General features: G+C 40.1%; 1 protein-coding gene across 1 annotated transcript in view; it reads right to left on the reverse strand.

Annotated features, from left to right (window-relative positions):
* Positions 1-19,942, reverse strand: part of LOC109033622 (uncharacterized) — a 248,803-nt gene that overhangs the window by 117,202 nt on the left and 111,659 nt on the right. The window lies entirely within an intron of this gene.

Below are 19,942 nucleotides of genomic sequence, written 5' to 3' on the forward strand. Positions count from 1 at the left end.
CACCAGTTTTACTTTCATACATAAGAGTCGCTCTCACAGCGCTCTCAGGCGCTCTGCGACGCCTAAACGCCACAAAACTCGGTCCTCCCACAGATCATTAGGGAGTTGGCACTCCCGCATCTCATCCGTAACCCCCTGTCGCCAACCTTTCACCGGGCGTCCCTTCGTCTCCTCCCAGGAGGAACCCAATCAATCATATTTTTTGGCAGCCTCTTTTCCGTCATCCTATTGACATGACCGTACCAGACAAGCTGTTCGGTCGTGACGTCGTGGCATACCACGATGCCATTTTTACTTTCGCGAATGAAAAAAGAAGAGAAGGATACAGTTGTTGTGTTTTTGGTACATGCGACGTATGCCGTACATGCATGTGATTAAGGAGATTTTGTGTAAAATATCTTCATAGTCCCACAAGTAAATGAATGTTATGCTTCGAACATGCCCAACTCAAACTGGGTAAAAAAGTCGGGTTCATTCCAGAAGAAAGGTTTTAAGTTCAAACGTATATATTTTCTTTAACTAGAGATTTTAGCGGCTCTGGTGCTTGCACTAGAGCTGCTATTCCGGACGGTCCCAGCTGGGGAGTATCATTGGACCATGTTACATTGGAGAGACCGCGCGTTGGTTAATGGGAATCGGCGCCATTTTCGGCTATGTTCCTTGTCATGACTTTATTTTATTGCATATTGTTTTATTGTTAGCCAATGCTATGTTGTGTAGTGTATTTTTGGAATCATGGTGATACAGTCAATAATTCAAAACTTGTCTGTGCTTTAATCTCGTGATGGAAAAAATGTACTTTACGTTCAAAATTTGAAAATTTGAATTTTAAAGTTTTCGCGGTTAAGGAAGCTCCAACCACTGGGTTGGAGCTTCCTAGTCATATTATCGATATCAGCTGATAGCAAACAAAGGTTACCAAGGAAACCGTAAACGTCTAACTACCGTGGCCATCGGGGCGATTATTGAAATGACATCGACTCTATGTCGCCGCTTACGACAAGACATATAGCCCTATCTTAACCGTGTAATATATCGCAATTCGATATTCAAAACCATTACCTACAATTTCAGATATAAAAATGCAAATTTTTTGCAGCCTCGCTAAACGACTTATCAACCATGCATTCCAAAGTTTCTTATCACAGGGCTGTGAAAATATACAATCTAATAAATACAAAATAACCAAATATCTAAAAAGACAAAATTTCAGTTACAGTCAGTTTCAGTCTTATTGTTGCACAAACTAGTTATTTGACAAAAAAAGAAGATGATCATTCAATTGAAAGAAATTGGCGCCCAATCACAACGACAAGTTAAAAAAAATACTGTGGGAGAAATTTTTTAGGATGCGGACCTCCAAAGAGCCTTCAAAATTAAAAGTATACAACAAGTGATAGTGCCATGCATTCTGCATATCAAGGGCCAATACACATTTATACACCGGCTACGTAAATCTGCTAAGTTACAAAACATGAATCGACAGTTGTCGGATTGTACATCAGTGACAAAATGTGTCTAGGCCCTCATTCTTGACTACAACTACTGTCGCCAGAGCCGCTCTCCGACGCGAATGCGTTGGAGCTTCCTGCTTGTTTTTTTTTCAAACCAATTTTTTTTTATTTTTTTACATTCAAGAGATGGTGTGGATTCTTTTCTTGTTTCGAAGAGTGTAGTGTCCAACTCCCAAGTTTAAACCCTATCATATCGTGCTATAAAAAAATCAAGAAGTTTCATATTTTTGGCCACGCCATTCTTTTTGAGAACTGAATATTGAGCAAAAGATATTTCCAATTAGTCAAATGTCTCCGGCTTCCGTTTTTGTATTGTTCTACCCGGGGTTGGGCACTTCCTGAAACAAATTATTCAGGTATTCGTTTAGCAGCGACGTCTGTTCCAGGTATCATAAAATCTGAGAGCGAATTTCGTTCATGCAGTCGCAGAAAATTAATAAGTTTTGCACCGAATCAATTGACGGTGTGCGGAATATCTGATGCATGATTGAAGGGGTCAGCGCTGTGTTTATTTTCAACAGAAAATGAGGGTATGCAAATAGCTCGCGGTAAAAATAGCCAAGATATTTTTCCCAGCTATATAATGATGGAGTGAATATTTGATGCTGCGCGAAGGCGAAGGAGAGGATATAACAACACACAATGCGTTTGCCTGAAGCGATCTTTTACTTCCATATCTTCTCCCTATTTAAAACCGCGATTTTTTATACAGTTTCATTTTGCCTGTATGCATTTTTGGCTCCCTTATATTTTATGATCTTGCAATGAAAACTAATGTCTGAAGAAATTTCAGATGCATTTACGAAGAGAGCGAGTCTAGCATATAAGATTCAAAAACTTTAACCAACTTATTTTGACTGTAGACCAAATAGATGCGAATTTGACCAGAATCAGCTTTACATTATCAGACGGTGCCTGATTTCCATATTTTAATTGGAAACGAGGCAGCTTCTTGATTTGCACTTTTGTAAGTATATTTATCATGATCTAACTAAAATTCATAGAAACTTTCAAAAAGTTATGCTATTTGGTTTTCTATTAGTTAAAATAAAACTTGGGATGAAATTAGGTTGCATTACTAGTCCTTTGACACGATTCCTTTTTATTTTTTTCTTGTCTATAGTGCTTTTATACTTTAGTTTTTTACGTCTCTAATACTTTCCTTTTGCTTTGCCTTCACTTACCTTACTTTTTGCATACATTGGGAAATAAAAGCAGCTTGGATCTAGAGTCCATCAGACTCTTAAAAACATTGACAAGAAAAAAAACTCTTAATTAAATCAGACTTTTTGCTTGAATCAAAAGGAAATCCGCCTAAATCGAGAGGCTTAGGCTCTTCGATTCAACGAAAAATCTGATTGAAACAAGAGTATTTTTTCTTGTCGATATTATTAATATTCTGGACTCTAGATCCAAGCGACTTCTTTTCTAGAGGTAATTTTAAATTTATTATACATATAAGTCGCCTTACAGCACTCCCTCGCGCTCAACGACCCCTAACCTCCACTGCTCTCTTTCAAACCACAAATCTTGGGGGATTGAGCACCTTAACATTTCGGCTTCAATCCCTTCCCTCCAACCTTTCATTGGGCGCCCTCTGCGTCTTCTCCCAAGAGGAACCCAGTCAAGGACCTTCTTCGGCAACCTATCTCCTGCCATTCTCTGGACATTATTATTATTCAATTTATTATTATCTGGTAATTTTGTAAAGACAGTAAAGGAGAAACAAAAAACGTGTTTGGCCAAATGAATAAAAAATGTGAATCAGTAGCGCAATTTTTCCGATGAGCCACATTGGCGCCGCACCGGGTTGAATAATTTAGTGGCGTCAACAATGATTTCACATTGAAAGCTCCCTCCTCCACTTGTCGCCCGTCGCACATCCCATCTCAAGAGTGTGAGGGAGGCAGAAACGTCACCTATAATACCCTACTTCCCGCAGAAAGGAGACATTACGAATAAGCATTCCAAGGGCTCAAACACAATTCAGACGCTACGATGCCGGATTGTGGATCATTTATGTCTTCCTCACATTGAAACATGTAAAAATTTCCGATTATCCGCCATGAAGCGGCAGCGGTGTAAGAGGGTAAATTAAAGGGAAGATGAGAAAAGGAACCGAGTGGAAACTTTTTGAAGCACACGCGATTATTTAAAGTTGTCGAGAACTTTGCCCCGTAAATATATCTCGAGTGTCAACAAGTTTTGAATTTAAAAGTGCTCATTAACGGCGGAAAGGGAAAGGTTAGCTGTCTACGACTGCGAGATAAAAAGGTGAGGTTATTTTTCATTTATCCGGCCTATACCCTACCGCCTCTTTTCTCTTGCACCTTCACGGTACTTACTTCTCCACTTGGAGAGTTTCATTTTATATGGCACTTTGCACCATAAGTACAAAGACCAGGTGAATAGCATTACACATTTATAAATGCAGTTATTTGCGCGATAGAAGTCTCACCGGAAATTCATACTTTTATACTTGGAAAATTGCTGTACTTGTAATAGAATTTCAAGCCATTGCACTGAGTACAGCTAAAGAAACTAATGGACTCGAATCATTCTTTGGGTGAATTTTGTACGGAAATAGGCATTTTTTATGAAAATGTATTCACGGCATTTTTTTAATGCTAGCATAAAAACCACTAAATTATTGAAGTCTTTCAATTATCTTTGTGTTAATTGTTCTTGTAATAAAAATTAAATGCCTCCACTCGTATTTCTGAATTGCATTTTAAAATATGCAACATGAAATACATTTTAAATGAGAATTATGATAAAAATACAAAATTGCCATAGAATATTCAATCAATTGCTAATAAAAGCAGGGTGTGTTATGGAAATTTCCGTATTTAGCACACTAGAAAATAGTACTCTTGTATTTAAAAATTTAGACCATGTGCCTTAAACGCGTCTGCAAAGGTGTTACATTTTTTTGTCTTCACAAAACTGTCACGATGATATATATCTATTTCTGCCGGTTGTGAGTCGGTATCGTAACTTCTGTAATGAAGAGGATAATAGACCCAGAAGAATAAAAAAAAAAAAACAGGAAAGTTTTTCACTTTCATTTCCTTTTCATTTGACCCCTCCTTCTCTTTGAATTAATGTACCAATATGAACCTGGTGTAATTGGTTAGTTTAAATTCGAATGGTCCATCTTTCAATAAATTAATCAGGGTGCTTAAGCTTTGGCTGAACGCAATGCCATGCATTCACTCATTTGCAAAAACGAGAGGAGGGGTTTTAGTGGCTAATTTGTCATGCGCATTTATTTGCAATGTTAGCCATGTTCCACAGCTCAAGAGCATAAAATGCGAAGGGAGTTAAAGAGGAAGAACAGAAGAGCACTTTAGTCCCGGAGACTTGGAAGGATTGAGACGCTGGGGTGAGATACTGCTCCGAGCATTCAGCGTAATTGCTGAAAATTGCGCTTTAAATTAGTCAGACCGGCGACTCGCTGAAAAAACACGCAAAAAAGGGGTTGGCAATATATTCAGATGTATGTGCAAGTGCAATCCAAAACGGTTTACAGGGCTTCGTCTCCACTCCGCCGTTGGATGTTCTTCTCGTTCCCAACTCCTGCCGCTTAAACGGCCAAGCTCTTCGCGGAGACTTACATAAAAATAAATTATGAAAAAAGAAGAAAATGAAGACGAGAATTAAATAAGTTTTGCAACTTCTTTAGCCCCGTTAAAAAGGGTTCAGGGGATTATTTTGTTTTGTACTGGATAGCTAATAAATATATCAAAATCCCCACCTCCTCCGACCAGTGCCCCTACTTTCTCCGGCGGGAGCGCGTAAAGTGTATTCTCAACATTAAGGAAATTTATGTGGACAGAGTTTCTTTCTTCATCCAGCTCGCTTTCCAAATACTGGGGAAGGTAAGCTATTCTGAAAAAGGAGGATTTATAGGAATAGTCTGGGGCTCTTTCGCCGGCACCGTGCGCCTTGCCCTTGCCCCGACCGCGAGTCACGCCTATCCGGGGATGAGAAGTGTTGCTCGACACAACAGCCCAAATTGATAGCTCACTCTCCCGCCGGATGGCCGCGGTTATTGTTAAGTTGGCAAGCATGTGTTGTTTTTTCGCCCGCCCAACTTCCTGCCGCCAGCCAGACGACCATCGCCGCTTTTTATCCCGGCCAATAGAGGAAGAGGTGGGACTGTAACTTAAAAATATGTCTTTCGTAGTCAGCGAATCATTTAGAGGTTAAGCGGGTTTATTTATTTTCATCAGACTGATACTTTATTCTCCCCATCGCTCTCCGCGAGTGGTGGTTTCCAACACCCTCACCGTCTCACCCCCTCACCCTCTCACCCCCTCACCGCGTCTCCAACCGTGGCGGTGGCCAACTCGCCAGAAGCCTTTTGCCCGTTGAATTTTATTTCACTCAAAATCAACCGGGTCGCTTCTCGGATCCTCTTCTCGCCGAGATGGGGCACGGGATGTGGGCTGTGGGCTCCGGGATCCTGTTCCTTTTTGCTTTTTGCCCGAGTTAATATGTACTGCCGCAAACTGCATTGTAAATGATATCGCGATGATTTATACAGCTCGTGTTCCCATTATTTGTGCATTGAGTTCACGTCCCAGAATTCGAGCCGCACTTCGTTGCCACGTTTGAGACGGCGATTGCCAAATCCTCCGCAAAATTTACCGTATATCCATCAACTGTTTGGAGGACTCAGCCCAAAGCGACAACTCTGTTTGGCAGTGTTACCGAACAATGTTGGATTTTCTTATTTTCCGTGAACACACGTGGAGGAATTGCTAGGATTATTTGCAAATTCGTAACGCTGGTTTTTTGGAACAATCTCTTCCTTGCCTCTTCATTTCTTGCCTTGCCCCCCGATTCCTTTCTCGCGCAACTTTGACGGTCTGATGTGTAAAAAACTCGGGCCATTTTCGGCGACAGCTGCAGCTCTTAGTCCTGATGTTCTTGCATGAGGGGAAACCTTGAGTGCGATTGAATAATGCAGAATTTCGTTAGTCCCGATTTAAACTAACTTCAGGCGTTGTCAGCTCAATCACACTGGGAAAAAAAACACATTGGATCTAGAGTCCAGACTCTTAAAAACATCGACAAGAAAAAATACTCTTGATTCAATCGGATTTTTGCTTAAAACAAGAACCTAGCCTCTTAATTTGAGCGGATGTCCTTCTGATTTAAGCTTAAATCTGATTGAATCAAGAGTATTTTTTCTTGTCAATGTTTTCAAGAGTCTGGAATCTAGATCCAATGTGTTTTTTTCCAGTGCATTGAAGAATATTAGATACAAGTTATTAATGAATTGCACAAGGACGTTATTTATCTGAAAATTTTGAGGAAGCTGTTTGATAAAAAATAGTTATAGAAATCAAGGGCGCTGCTATTTTGCGAATTCTTTTTCAAGGTATAGGTCATGAAAAAACATTCTTTGCTCTGCATTATAATTGTCTACTTGAGGATTCGGGTCTTGTGTTGTCTAGAATTCCAGAAATCTTTCTTTCCAGTAAATTATGTCCAAAGTACCAATCTTACAATTCTAATGTTAGTTCAATTTTTCTGTTCTGGTTTCTGTATTTGATGATAAATGCATAAAATATAATTTACTCTCAAACTTATTGGAAAAAGCAGTGAATTGCGGGTCCTCGTTATATGTGAAGACATTGCCATGCCCTGGAATCGCAGCATTTGCTTTGCATAATATTAATATGAAAGATTGATATTGTAAAACATATTGATGGCTAATGTCGGAAAATGCGTATCTTCCCTGCAACTTTACAAAAATCCGGTTATGTCTGATTATTTTAAAGCAGAATCAGGCAAAAAATCTCATTGAAATCGTCTTTAAATGTATTTAAACAGGTAAAAAAAAATTACAGGAATAATTTCACGAGACACAGTAAGTTTATTTTATAATTTAAAGGAATAGAGAAAAAAGATACAGAAAAATTGTAAGGAAAAAAATTATTATTTTGCACGGGGTTCCACAACTGTGCAATCGAATTAACGCATTACTTTTCACTTTTCCATCGATGTGTCATTCATCTTGTAGATTCCTCGTGGTTTCCAACATTTCGCATATCGAACGACCTGGGAACCTCCGTATAAATGCAGGTAAAATATTTAACAGAGCATCTTTTTTGTCACAACGTATTTGGCGGCATGAGATCTCGGTGGTGTCTTTGAAGTACTCCATACTCAACTTCGCTTTCATAGCTCCTCGGTTCGGTGCAACGTTTTAACTCGAAGAAGATGATTTAGTCTTTCGTTGCCGCGCGCAGACAATAAAACAATAAAGGCATTCGCGTTGCACTCGTGTTTCCGACTATTCAAGAACCGCGTATCTGCCCGCGATCTCCATTACACTTACGTGTTTTTCGCTTGCTTCGGCTGTATACGACGATAAAACCGCGGAGGGGCGAGTAATTAAGCGTGACACCAGAGCGCATTACTCACACGAGCTCGGAAAATGCAGTTTGCAATGTTGCCAATCTTCGGAAAAAAATACCCGAAATTCCCGTTGAAGACTGGTTTGGGTGATACGATTTTGAAACTTGCTCAGTTGCATGCAAACATACATTCCTCGGTATAATTCTAAATCCAGGGAAACGCAAACCATGCACCTGAAGCAGCAAGCTGCATCTCTTCTGTGCTTCATGCTCTGATGCCAAAATTGCCTAATTACTCACAAATTATTATTTGTATGTGTTTATCAAAGGTAGTAAGCACACCGTTTTCTTTGTCAAGACTTTCAAGTTATTTTACAAGGCCGATTCGAACTCAAAGGGGAGTCCGAATAAGGGTCTGATTCCCTTGGAACAGTTTTTGGAAGTTTTGTAGGATTAAATAATGTTACTATTCAAAAAATAATAGGCTATAGTTCCATGATTACCGCTGATTCATTTGTAGAATAAGGATTAGGTTATATCTGTGACTCTATAAACCAGAAAAACACTTATAAAAATACATTTCCTCAATTTCAGAAATTTTTGGCCGCTAACCCCCCCTCCCCCTTCTTCCTTTGACTAGGGTGTAAGTGGCATAATTGCCCAGCCATTATCATGTGAAGCATGCATAAAGTTATTACACAAAATACAGATATAAATCTATCCTAGATGAAAAGTCTCTTTTGAAAATTTAAATTTCTTACCTCTAGGAAATGCTAGGAATTGCTAAGATAATTGACAACTTCGCGATAAAAATCAGTAACATTTCTATTCATCTTCACAATATGCATCGCTGGAATTGAGTTACAGTTTGAGAGATACGAGCAAAGCGCCAGCAGTTAGTTGAATGCGACAAACACTGGACGAATTCATTACAACGCCTGGATGCAACTATTCGAGCTCTATGGATGTGCGTGTTGCATACACGCGGAAGAGAAGGCGTTTTGACTCTCCAAGCGCTCACAGCTTTACCCGTGGTACTGCAGCGGTCCGGTTTATTGAAATTCGTTCAGTCTTCGTTGCATTCGACACTGACTGATGACACGTAGCTTGTTTTCGCTTATTTCTTAACTTAATTTCAGGATTGCCTATTGTGCCGATGAGGTAACCTATATCACTGATTTTTGCCGCGACATTGTCAATTTTCAGAGAAATGCTTTGCTTTGTCTCAGTGTATTACAAGTTCCCGACATAAAATGTAAACTGTGGTCCCGGGTCCCCATACCCACTAACCTATAAGAACGACGAGTGTGCGGCATAGTTATGTCATGATCCAATCAGGAAATCTAAATGGATTCATCCAAAGAGGTCGTGCGAATTTTTTTTTAGCCCGATCAGCTTGGGAAGTTCCTCTTGTAAGTCGCTGATTGTAGATATGACTGTGCACTATACATGGACATTGATATCATGTGATATATATTCATTTGATTTTAATCATTGATTTACTTTATCTTTTCAAATATTAAAACGTGATTTGAAATAGACTGAATTTTGATTCTTGCACTCTGAGCCGGCAAATGATTGGGGGATATTGTAAATTAACTCAGAAATCTGATGGGTATATAAAATCTTATGTTCTCTTCATTATGTTAATCCTCAATATTATCGGTACCATGATTGTTCGAAAAAAATGGGCTCTCGGGAAGCAAACAGATCAACAAGATTTAAAGCTGCTTTGGATTTTCCCTGTATAAATCGAATCCGGTCACATACGACGCCAAGACCCTGCAATCAAGAAAGCCGTGTTCGACCGTAAATTCAGCTTCCTCTGCTCTGAGGGATCAGTTTAGTCCCGGAATTTATTCTCGCTCGCCCAATAAACTTGTAAAACAATTTCCAACGCCCGCGCAAGTTGTTCAATAAGTCTACTCCTTCTTCGGGAAACTCTTTAAGTTGAGATAATTAAGGTAACTATTTCGGGATTGAATGAACTTATGACCGCTGCACTGAGTCATGGCGGAAGCCCTCCAGATAGCTTTGAGGGAGAGGGGAGGAGACTTCCCTGACTTTTGGATGCCGGGGGAGAAATCGTAGAGGGATGCAATACAGCGTTGCCTATTTACGGGGAAATTTAAGATTTATATACCTCGCATAAAAACTACGAACCATCTGAATCCAATGCGGAACATTTGGATTACATTTTGAAATCGGGAACTACTATTTCTGACTAATTTTAGAAACAACGTATGTGCTATTGATGCTACTTTGCAGCTAACATTTTCTTCTTCCTTTCCTTCTTCTTCTTCTTCTTTTTCTTCTTCTTCTTCTTCTTCTTGATCGTCTGCTTCTTCTTATTCGTCATCTTCTAACTTTCTCCCTCTTCATTTTGCTCACCTCTATCTCATCTTCATTTTTTCCTTCACTTTCGTAATTTTCTTCTTCTTTCTCCTTCTCATATGGATTCTCTACTACTTTTCTTTTCAAACATTTTCTTTCGTTTCTTTTTCTAGATTCTCTTCTTCTCTCTCTCCCTCTCTCTCCCTTTCTTCTTTCTGCTTTCCCTTCTCCTCTCCCAACATCATTACCCATATGCAGATAGGTGCTTTTGCGGATCAACCGAAGATAGGAGGGCAAAATATAGTCCATATCGACAATGTAACTGCAGAAACGCGTACCTCAGTTCGCCGCGTTGCAGACTTTCTATCATACTATATTTTCTAAATAGAAAACTACTCAACCTCCTTTCCTGAAAACTTCGGCAATTCTTCTTCTCTATGCGGGAAATATTTTATAAAAATATGAAGCCAATACTTTTCTTTAAAAAAAAATAGAATGGGATAGGAGATTCTGAAACAGCGCAATCAAGATACGCGGTTTTTACATATTAGGCGAACTGTGGAGGGTGAACAGGCGCGACTGAGTGGATATCAATGCCCGGTCGCCGGCTGGGGATGAAGGGGGTCGGGGGCGACTGGTGCGTCGTATTTTTGCGGTAGCCGGTAAGTTCGTTTGCCGCGCGCGAAACGTGTTTTTCTCGGCGGTGGCGCGCGGTAAAAAATTAAATTACAAGTTTTCGTTCTGGAAGTGGTTCGAGTCCGGAGCGGATAGTTTATATACGCGCGAGCAGTACAATCTATGAAAGTTGGGCCCTGCCCCGCTCGGAATTGGTCGCCGCCGCCGCGCTAGTTGCTGATTTAGAGCCTTACCTCGCGGTCGCCGCCGCCTTCCCATTTCTCCTCCCGTTCGCAACACTTTTGAAATTTGTATTGTTGGCCACTGAAATTGTTGTGCCGGGTTGCCAAATCAGTACCTCCCAAAGATATGAAAACTACACTGAGAAAAATGGTATGCTGTTTTAGCACCTGGGATGTCAAAAATGTGACCGATTAATGGGGGGGGAGGAAGGAGTTGATGGGGAAGAATTTGATGTTATGAGTTTCATTTTAAACTTACTTAAAGAAGGCCAGATTTTTTAGATTGTTAAATATTTTGCTCCAAAGTCTTGTGAGAAACCATGGAAATTACAAACCAACCGACCAACTCCGTCCTAAGTTGTATTTTGCTCCGAGTGGGGTACGAAACTAATAGTCAGCAAAGCATAAGATCCACCAATCTATACACTGAAAAAAATAATATGCTGTTTCAGCACCGAAGAAGTCAAAAATTTGTCTGCATGGTGATCCCAAGATGCTGCCTTAATTGCCCACGCAATTTAATTTACATTCACAGGATGTAAAGTTAACTGCGAGGGCAGTAACGGCAACATCTTGGGATCACCATGTAGACACATTTTAGCGGCTCTGGTGCTTGCACTAGAGCTGCTATTCCGGACGGTCCCAGCTGGGGAGTATCAACGGACCATGTTACATTGGAGAGACCGCGTGTTGGTTGATGGGAATCGGCGCCATTTTCTGCTGTTAAGGGGGGACTGATTTTATTTTAATTGATATCTTTTTCCTGTGAGCGAATACTATGTTGTGTAGTGTATTTTTGGAATCATGGTGATACTGTCAATAATTCAAAACGGGTCTGTGCTTTAATCTCGCACTGGAAAAAATGTACTTTACGTTTAAAATTTGAAAATTCAAATCTATAAGTTTTCGCGCTTTTTTCGAAGAATATATGCCGTGGTTGGAGCTTCCTAGTCATACTACTCGACATCAGCTGATAGCAAACAAAGGTTACCAAGGAAACCGTAAACGCGTAACAACTACCTACCGTCGCCAGAGCCGCTTTCCGACGCGAATGCGTTGGAGCTTCCTGCTTGTTTTACTTTCTTGGTGCTAAAACAGCATATTATTTTTTTCAGTGTATAGATTGGTGGATCTTATGCTCGGAGCAAAATATAACTTAGGACGGCTCTACTGCAACTATTCCTCCTCAAGGGATGCCCGTGTTGCAGACTCACAAAATTGAAGGCGCTATGTGTTTTCTTGCGCTCGCAGTAGCGCGACGCAACGCGTGAATAAAAAGGCGCGGCGTAGAACGGAACGGAGTCAGTAGGCAAAATTTAATTACAATATGGAAACTTGCAAATATTTTATATTCATTTATACGAGACAAAGAAGTTAATGAGTAGTTCCGTTAGTTTTTCTTGTACAATTTTCCTTCGTAATGTTAAATAATAACATGCCGAAATGTGGGGCTTGGAGGACAGGGCGCATACGTGCAGTTTCTGCTATTTCGGGAAATACGTGTTTAAAATTTCGAAATTACACGGATCTTAATGGCGGAGAGAATGTTCTTACTGACTTAAAAATTGGAATATGGGGGCTAATTTTTCATTAAATATGCATTAGGTTTAGTTTTACTTGAAATCATTACTATCCCAATTTTTTTCAAAAACTGTACTTATGCGCCTTGTCCTCAAAGCCCATCAAATGAACATCAAAGATTACAGGTTTAGCCGAACATTTTATGATTTACCTCTTCTAATGAATAGCTCCGGTGTGCGTTGCACACCGATCTTTCTCACTCTCTATCGCTCCCTCCCTCCCTCCCTCCATCTTGACTAGACGGTTCCCTATCGAAGGTCGCCGTGGGCGCCCCTCTCATTACGGCGCCTTGTGCAGCCACGTGCCTCGCATACTATTCAAGGATCGGCCAAGAGACAAGGTACAATGATTAGACTACAACGCGGTACAGTTTCTCATCAAAATCTTACGAAGAAAACTAATCATCCAACGGAAAATTCGAAAATCAACTCATAAACATATGTTGGAATCATGTTTGCAGAAATCGAGTACCGCTAACTTGTTTTTTATCCGTGTATAGGCAAGATATTACTATGCACACTTTTCACGGATCAAATCGTCGCTTGGCTAACATAAGAGCGTAACTACACATTAAGATGAGCCCGGAAAAGCAATGAATTGTTAAACAGCACCATAGGAGGTGAATTCCAAACTTTCTGTGGCACGAATAATTTTCTATGTACAATTTTGAAGAGATTGTATTAACGGAGTGTTTTTTGCCATATACCTTGTCTAGTGCTACACTTCATGTGGCATTTGATCATAATGTTCTTTTTTAGAGCAGTTTTCTCAATAACGAGGGGGGATTCTAATATCTAAAATTGACCCATATCAATACAGAAGCTCTGCGATTGTGTGTTAGTGTATATATTTAAATAATTTGAAGTACTTAATATTAACCGTTTCCTCTAAAACATATTGATGGCTGAAACTGAGAAATGGGTATCTCCGATTGCGACGTTATAAATCGCCCATTATATTTTACTTCTTTAAGGAAAAACGGAACTAGAACATACTTTTTTAAAATGTTCTATGAATTTTCTGCACTTATTCAAAATAATTCACAAAACCTGTCGATGAGGCATTTTGGTTAGTACTCCTTCAGAAATGTATAATATAATCGGAGATTTTTTAACGTTGCATCAAAGACATGCATGTTTCAATTTTAGCCATCGAGCCGATATATTGTCACATTCCGGTCAAAGTATCACAAGCGAAATGCGACGTTTAAAAATTTCCGCCACCATTTTATTTTTTTACAGAGAAACTGTTGGTAATAACTTTTTGAAAATTTCACTGAATTCTGTCGGCAGCACCAAGAAAATTCAGTGAATTTTTTGGACAGCTTCTTTGAGCAATTTCTCTGTAAAAAAAATAAAATGGTGATCGAAATTTTTAAAAGTCGCATGGCGCTTGCGATACTTTGGCCCGAAGGTGACGATATACTAATAATGGTGTATGCTGGAGGAAAGTTTCGACTAAATGTATCCTCCGAATACCCTTATTACTTTGCATTTCTTCTCCTTATTTTATTCCTTACGAAATGTAAATTATTTTAAAAACAAACGCAAGCAACTTTCACAAGACTAAACTAGACTGCTGCTTTAATTTTAATTTATTTTATAAAACACGTTCAGCGGCCGGAGGAAACGAAGTTATCCTGGCGTGAAAATCGAAAGTTTCCCGGCGTAGCTTCCTTTCAATACTGCCGTGATAAGTAAGAACGCCGCATAAACTTTCAGACGTTGCCACATTTCCTTCAATAAAAACCTAATTTTTTGGAAAAATCGTAAATTTTTTTCCATCACATTTTCGGACAATTTTGTTCGCAATTTTGTCTAAAATGTCTGAAAATATCAAGAGTACATACGCATAATCGTTCTCAAAAATACGTCTTTTATTCGGGAGCAATTTGGCAACTCTCGAATGTTGATACGGCGTTCTTCCTCGGTACGGCAGAATACGCGAGGCCGCAAAAAGGGAGAACGGAGAGAAGGACAGAGAGGAAAATCAAACTTTGAGAGCGTCAAATTTTTATTTCCGCGACGCGAACATCGACTCGGGGGAGGAAACCAATCAAAGGAAGCTTAGCCGGGGAGAGAATTGACCCCACTCCCGGTTCTGTAAGCGCTCTCAGCCGGGAGCCGAGGTCGCCTCATTATTGTATAAATTGAGGTTATGAAATTGCAAAGTGCGAGTAAATCGGAATTGTCGCTAGCGCATTAGCGACACCGTGCTCAAGTCCACACTGGTCGCTTGAATTTCTCTCTCTCTCTCCCTCCCCTTTTGGTGCCATGCTGTGGGTGGAGTGGTAAATTTCTAAGCCCGCACTCCAGCACCGACCGAGAGCTCGTAAGTTTCTCGGGAGAAAATATCCAATTCCGAACTATACGTCTGAAATACGTTAGTGCAGCGCCGCGCTGCAATTTCGAGGTGTAGACAGTGGCAAAGGGAGAAAGAGAACTATACAATGTAGAAAAAAGGGGGAAATCAAATCTACCACTGGAAAAAAAGTCTCGTGGATCCAGAGGCTATAGGCTTTAAAAAAATGACAAGAAAAAATTCTCTTGATTCAATCGGATTCCTGCTTGAATCGAGAGGCAAGTCTATTAATTTAAGCGGACTTCCTTTTGATTCAAGCAAAAATCCGATGAAATCAGGAGCAGTGTGTTTTTTCAAATCAAATTGTTTAAGAGTCTGGACTCTGAATCCAAGAGACTCTTCTTCCATGCAGGGTGGAAATCTCTCTGAGGAGAAAATAACTCACATTCGTATCCTATATTGATTTTGAAAAATTCAAACAATTCAGTCATACCTAAATTGGGTCATTAAAAAATAAAAATAAAAAACCTACATGTCTAGTAAAATAGGAATTTTGGTAAAATTCAGCCGCCTATAAGCTGTGTTTGGGGTAATTCTCTACAGAAAGTCCCTCGCAGTGAAACATTAAAATTTGAATTGCCTCGGCAGTGGCTTTGAGCAGATAGAAACGATTTTTCTCTGATATTCTCTATGTGACAATATAACCGAACATGCGTTCTAGCGGATATTGCACTAAGCAAAATTGCCATAGCTATAATACAGAGGAATTAATAACGTCTAAGTTTACCTAGTGAGAATAAGTGAGTTCTCCTGAACATACTTATGTTACCAATCCAACACTACTAGACTTAGGTCTTTATTCAAAACTCTCGATGCATATAAGGCTCAATATTATTGTTTAACGATTATCATCTTTATGACTACATGACATCGATTCGGTCACAAGTTGAGAGTAGTTCTGGCAGAGAAACTGGACGGTATTAATTTAGTTCGAAACCCTGGAAAAATACCCCGGGGCTAAAGTTCATCGTAAGGGATGCTGGAATAATATTTACCGAGCCACCGGAGATGAAATCGTGTCAACAGGATATGATAAAGCTTGATTGTGGCCCTCAGCAAGAGCCAGCGGGTTGATTCATGTAACTCCACGGTTCCTTATTGCAATTAGTCTGATGACCTTGATTGACTAAGTCCTGTCTTCAAATTAATTCGACGTTGAAGGTCCTATGATACGACCGTTCAATCGTATTTCTGTACACCCGCAAAAAAATTATTGCATTCTGAAGTAAATACACCGGAAAAAAGGATGCTAATTTGACATTCTACAGGGCCGGATTAAGAAGGTGGCCATATGGGCCGCGGCCCATGACGGCAAATCTAACGGGCGGCAAATTTTGCAATTTTTTTTTAAACGCAGGTACAAAAAACAATCGGATTTAGAAAAAAAAATACAAACGAAAACAGGCTACAAAATCTCTCATTTCCTGAGAGTATAGTAATTTCTAATTTTGTCGTCTTTCAGTGATACAAGAGACAGCACCTTCAATTAGTCGAGTTAAGAGAGGAACCAAACACACAATTTGGCCTGGAACGGCGTGACTTAGGGAGAAATGATGACGAGGACTTGAGATGAAAAGGAGAAGCCCTCGGCGCGGCAATCGGCATGTAACACATATTAGCGCCTACAAAACTCGAATACTTTACGCATTACATCAAACAAAGTGCGGCCATTGTGGTCAGCGTGAAATGGAAAGCGCCTACAAGAATGCATGAATACTTCACGCATTGCGCCAAACGCAGTGCGGTCTGAGTGGCGCGGCGCAGCGGCGAAAGTTAAAATCATTAAACCAAATTTTGTGTTAGCTCTATCATAATTTTTTCGTTCATTTCTCATGAATGGAAGGCCTTGTCTATTAGAGATAGGTTTACGAAACTTGACTTTCGCGCAAAGTTCTGTGACCTTTTGCTAATAGTGTTGACACGGCTTTCCCAAAAAAGGTGTCCAACACGCGTAAACGCGTCTTATGTACCCCTCCCCCGCTGGCACGTTCACTTGATGGTTTTTATTGATGTTTCAAAACGAATGAGAAGGGGGCGGCAAAATACAGGCGGCCCACGGGCGGCAAGTAGGAAAATCCGGCCCTGCATTCTGAATGTAAAAAAAGTGTTCGACAACTCTCAAAACGCTGCATTAACTGCTACAGAAGTTATTTTAGCAATATCAAGATGTAAAATTAGCTGCTGTGGCAGTTAATTCAGCGCTTTGTGAGTTGTCACACACTTTTTTGCGTCCAGAATGCTAAATTAACATTATTTTTTTTCTCGGTGTATGAATGTCTCTATCGGCAACGTTGTGAGTATGACTTCGACGACGCTGTTGAAATTGCTCGCGAGGTTTCTCATCCGTAGAAATAGAGCTTATCAAAACGAACTTACGCGGAGATAACAAACTAGCGACTGTCGCAGCTTCTGCATCCTCGAGTTTCACAGGAGCGACGTACCTATCGATATTGTCAAGCATTGTCATAATCACAGACTCATCTCACTCGGGGTTCTCAGCCCCTGTCCCTGTTCCCCCTAATTACTTTACGAGTGCTTATCGAGTTCCTCATATCTGCATGCCGCGCAGTCGATCAAAGGACTTGCAAGTTTGATTTCACCCGCCTAAGGATGCCACCTCGTCGGAACGATTCTTGAAATCGTCCTACTTTCCGCGAATGGGCTTTTTGGCTAAGTTCAAGCACGACAATGCACAAATCGATGGCTAAGAGGGAGAATACCACGCCTACCTGCAAACAATGGGCCGATTATTGAAATTTATAGACAAAGCTGTAGACAAAGAAGACATAAGGAGTACAGAGCGATCCTATTAGTTGGAATGGGTGCTTCTTATAGACTAAGGGAGTAAACGATGAGCTAATCATCAGGTCTCTCGTGGGTTGCCGTTACTTATTACCTACGTTCTTTGTCCATTGCAATCACCCGCTTCCACCGATATCCCTTCATACCCTTTTTGTCTTCTCATTTGTCTATGGCTTTGTCTATCAATGTCAATAATCAGCCCGCCGACCATTTTGCAGGTTGAGGAGAAAACTTTGCCATTTTTGTAATTTTGAGGTTAGATTTGCAATTTGTTCATATTTTACATCCTCATTACAGCGTTTCCCTTCAGAATTGGGGAAAAAACTCAAATCATCAGCTTGCATAATTTATACTGTAGAGTGCGTCAAAGTCTATAACTCATGTTTGCCAAAATTGTCAGCTAGGTGGTATTGTTCCTTAGGCCTCAAAATCAGGGCCGGATTAAGGGGGTGGCCACATGAGCCGCGGCCCATGGCGGCAAATTTAGGGGGCGGCAAATTTTGCAATTTTTTTAAATGTAGGTATAAAAAAAATCGGATTTAGAAAAAAAATTATCAATTAGAAAAGGGGACAAAATCTCTCTTTCCTGAGAGTATAGTAATTTCTAATTTTATCGTTTTTCGGTGATAAAAGAGACAGCGTCTCTAATCAGTCGAGCTAAGAGAGGAACTAAACACGCAATTTGGCCTAAAGCTCAGCGCAGAGAGGAATGATGACGAGGACTTGAGATGAAAAGGACAAGCCCTCGGCACGGCGCGGCGGTCGACATATAACACATATTAGCGCCTACAAGACTGCATGAATACTTCACCCATCGCGTCAAACACAGTGCGGTCAGGAGCGGTTGGCGTGAAACGCGTAGCGCCTATAAGACTGCTGGAATACTTCACGCATTGCGCCAAACACAGTGCGACCAGCCCGGCTCGGCGCAGCGGCGCGGTGGACGTTAGTATTAAACCACATTTATGTTTGTTCTTTCAATTTTTTGGTTCATTTCTTATACATGGAGGACCTTGTCTACACAGAGATATGTTTACGGAACTTAACTTTCGCGCAAAGTTTCGTGAACTTTTGCTAGTAGTGTTGACAGGGCTTTCGCAAAAAATGTATGCAACCCGAGTACTTAGTTAAACGCATCTTATGCACCCCTCCCCCTCCGGCACGTTCACTTGATGGTTTTTATTGATGTCCAAAAACGAATGAGAAGGGGGCGGCAAAATACAGGCGGCCCATGGGCGGCAAGTAGGTAAATCCGGCCCTGCTCGAAATGTTTACTCACAAAAGCATGGTGAAAGTTTCTAAATTGAATCAATACCTAACGAAGAAATTCACGTTTTCCATGCCTATACTTGGATTTTTTTAAACTAAAATTAGCTTAACTCCATCTCATACGCGGTCAAATTTACTTTATAAATTTCAACAAAGAACTAAACAAAGCGAATTTTGTGTCTGAAATTTGATGAATTTCGTGATTAAGTGGAAACCACTGAGTGAACTGAACACGAGGATTGGTTCATGAATTGAACAATTATTGAAGAAGATATGACAAAATGATCTAATCTGCTAATATACGTGTGTTTAAATGGAAAATGCCGCCTAATGACGTCACTAGGCGATGCATTTTCTCACGTTTAAATCAATTTATATACTACATATCAGAAAACAGTAATTTATTTACATATCAGAAAAAAATTATAAAAAATACCTTCTGTGAATTCAGCTCTTTAAGCACTTTCAGATGAAGCAATAAAACATGTGCATGCAAATTCTCCAATCTTTGAATTTTTTGGCGAATTTTTCCTGTCGATTATAAATGATATCAGCTTACAAGCTGTTTGACCATGACATCGAATACGATGTCATTTTCGACACCCACACTGGGAAAAAAAAACACATTGGATCTAGAGTCCAGACTCTTAAGTCTCTCTCTAAGATCCCTCTCCAGACAAGAAAAAGTACTCTTAATTCAGGATTTTCGATTTAATCAAAACGAAATTCGCTTAAATTAAGAGGCTTGGTTCTTGATTTAAGCTAGATTCTGATTGAATCAAGAGTAATTTTTCCTTGTCGATGTTTTTAGGAGTCTGGACTCTAGATCCAATTTTTTTTTTTTTTTTTTTTT

This window comes from Bemisia tabaci, chromosome 6 (assembly GCF_918797505.1).
Source record: "Bemisia tabaci chromosome 6, PGI_BMITA_v3".
Lineage (NCBI taxonomy): Eukaryota > Metazoa > Arthropoda > Insecta > Hemiptera > Aleyrodidae > Bemisia > Bemisia tabaci.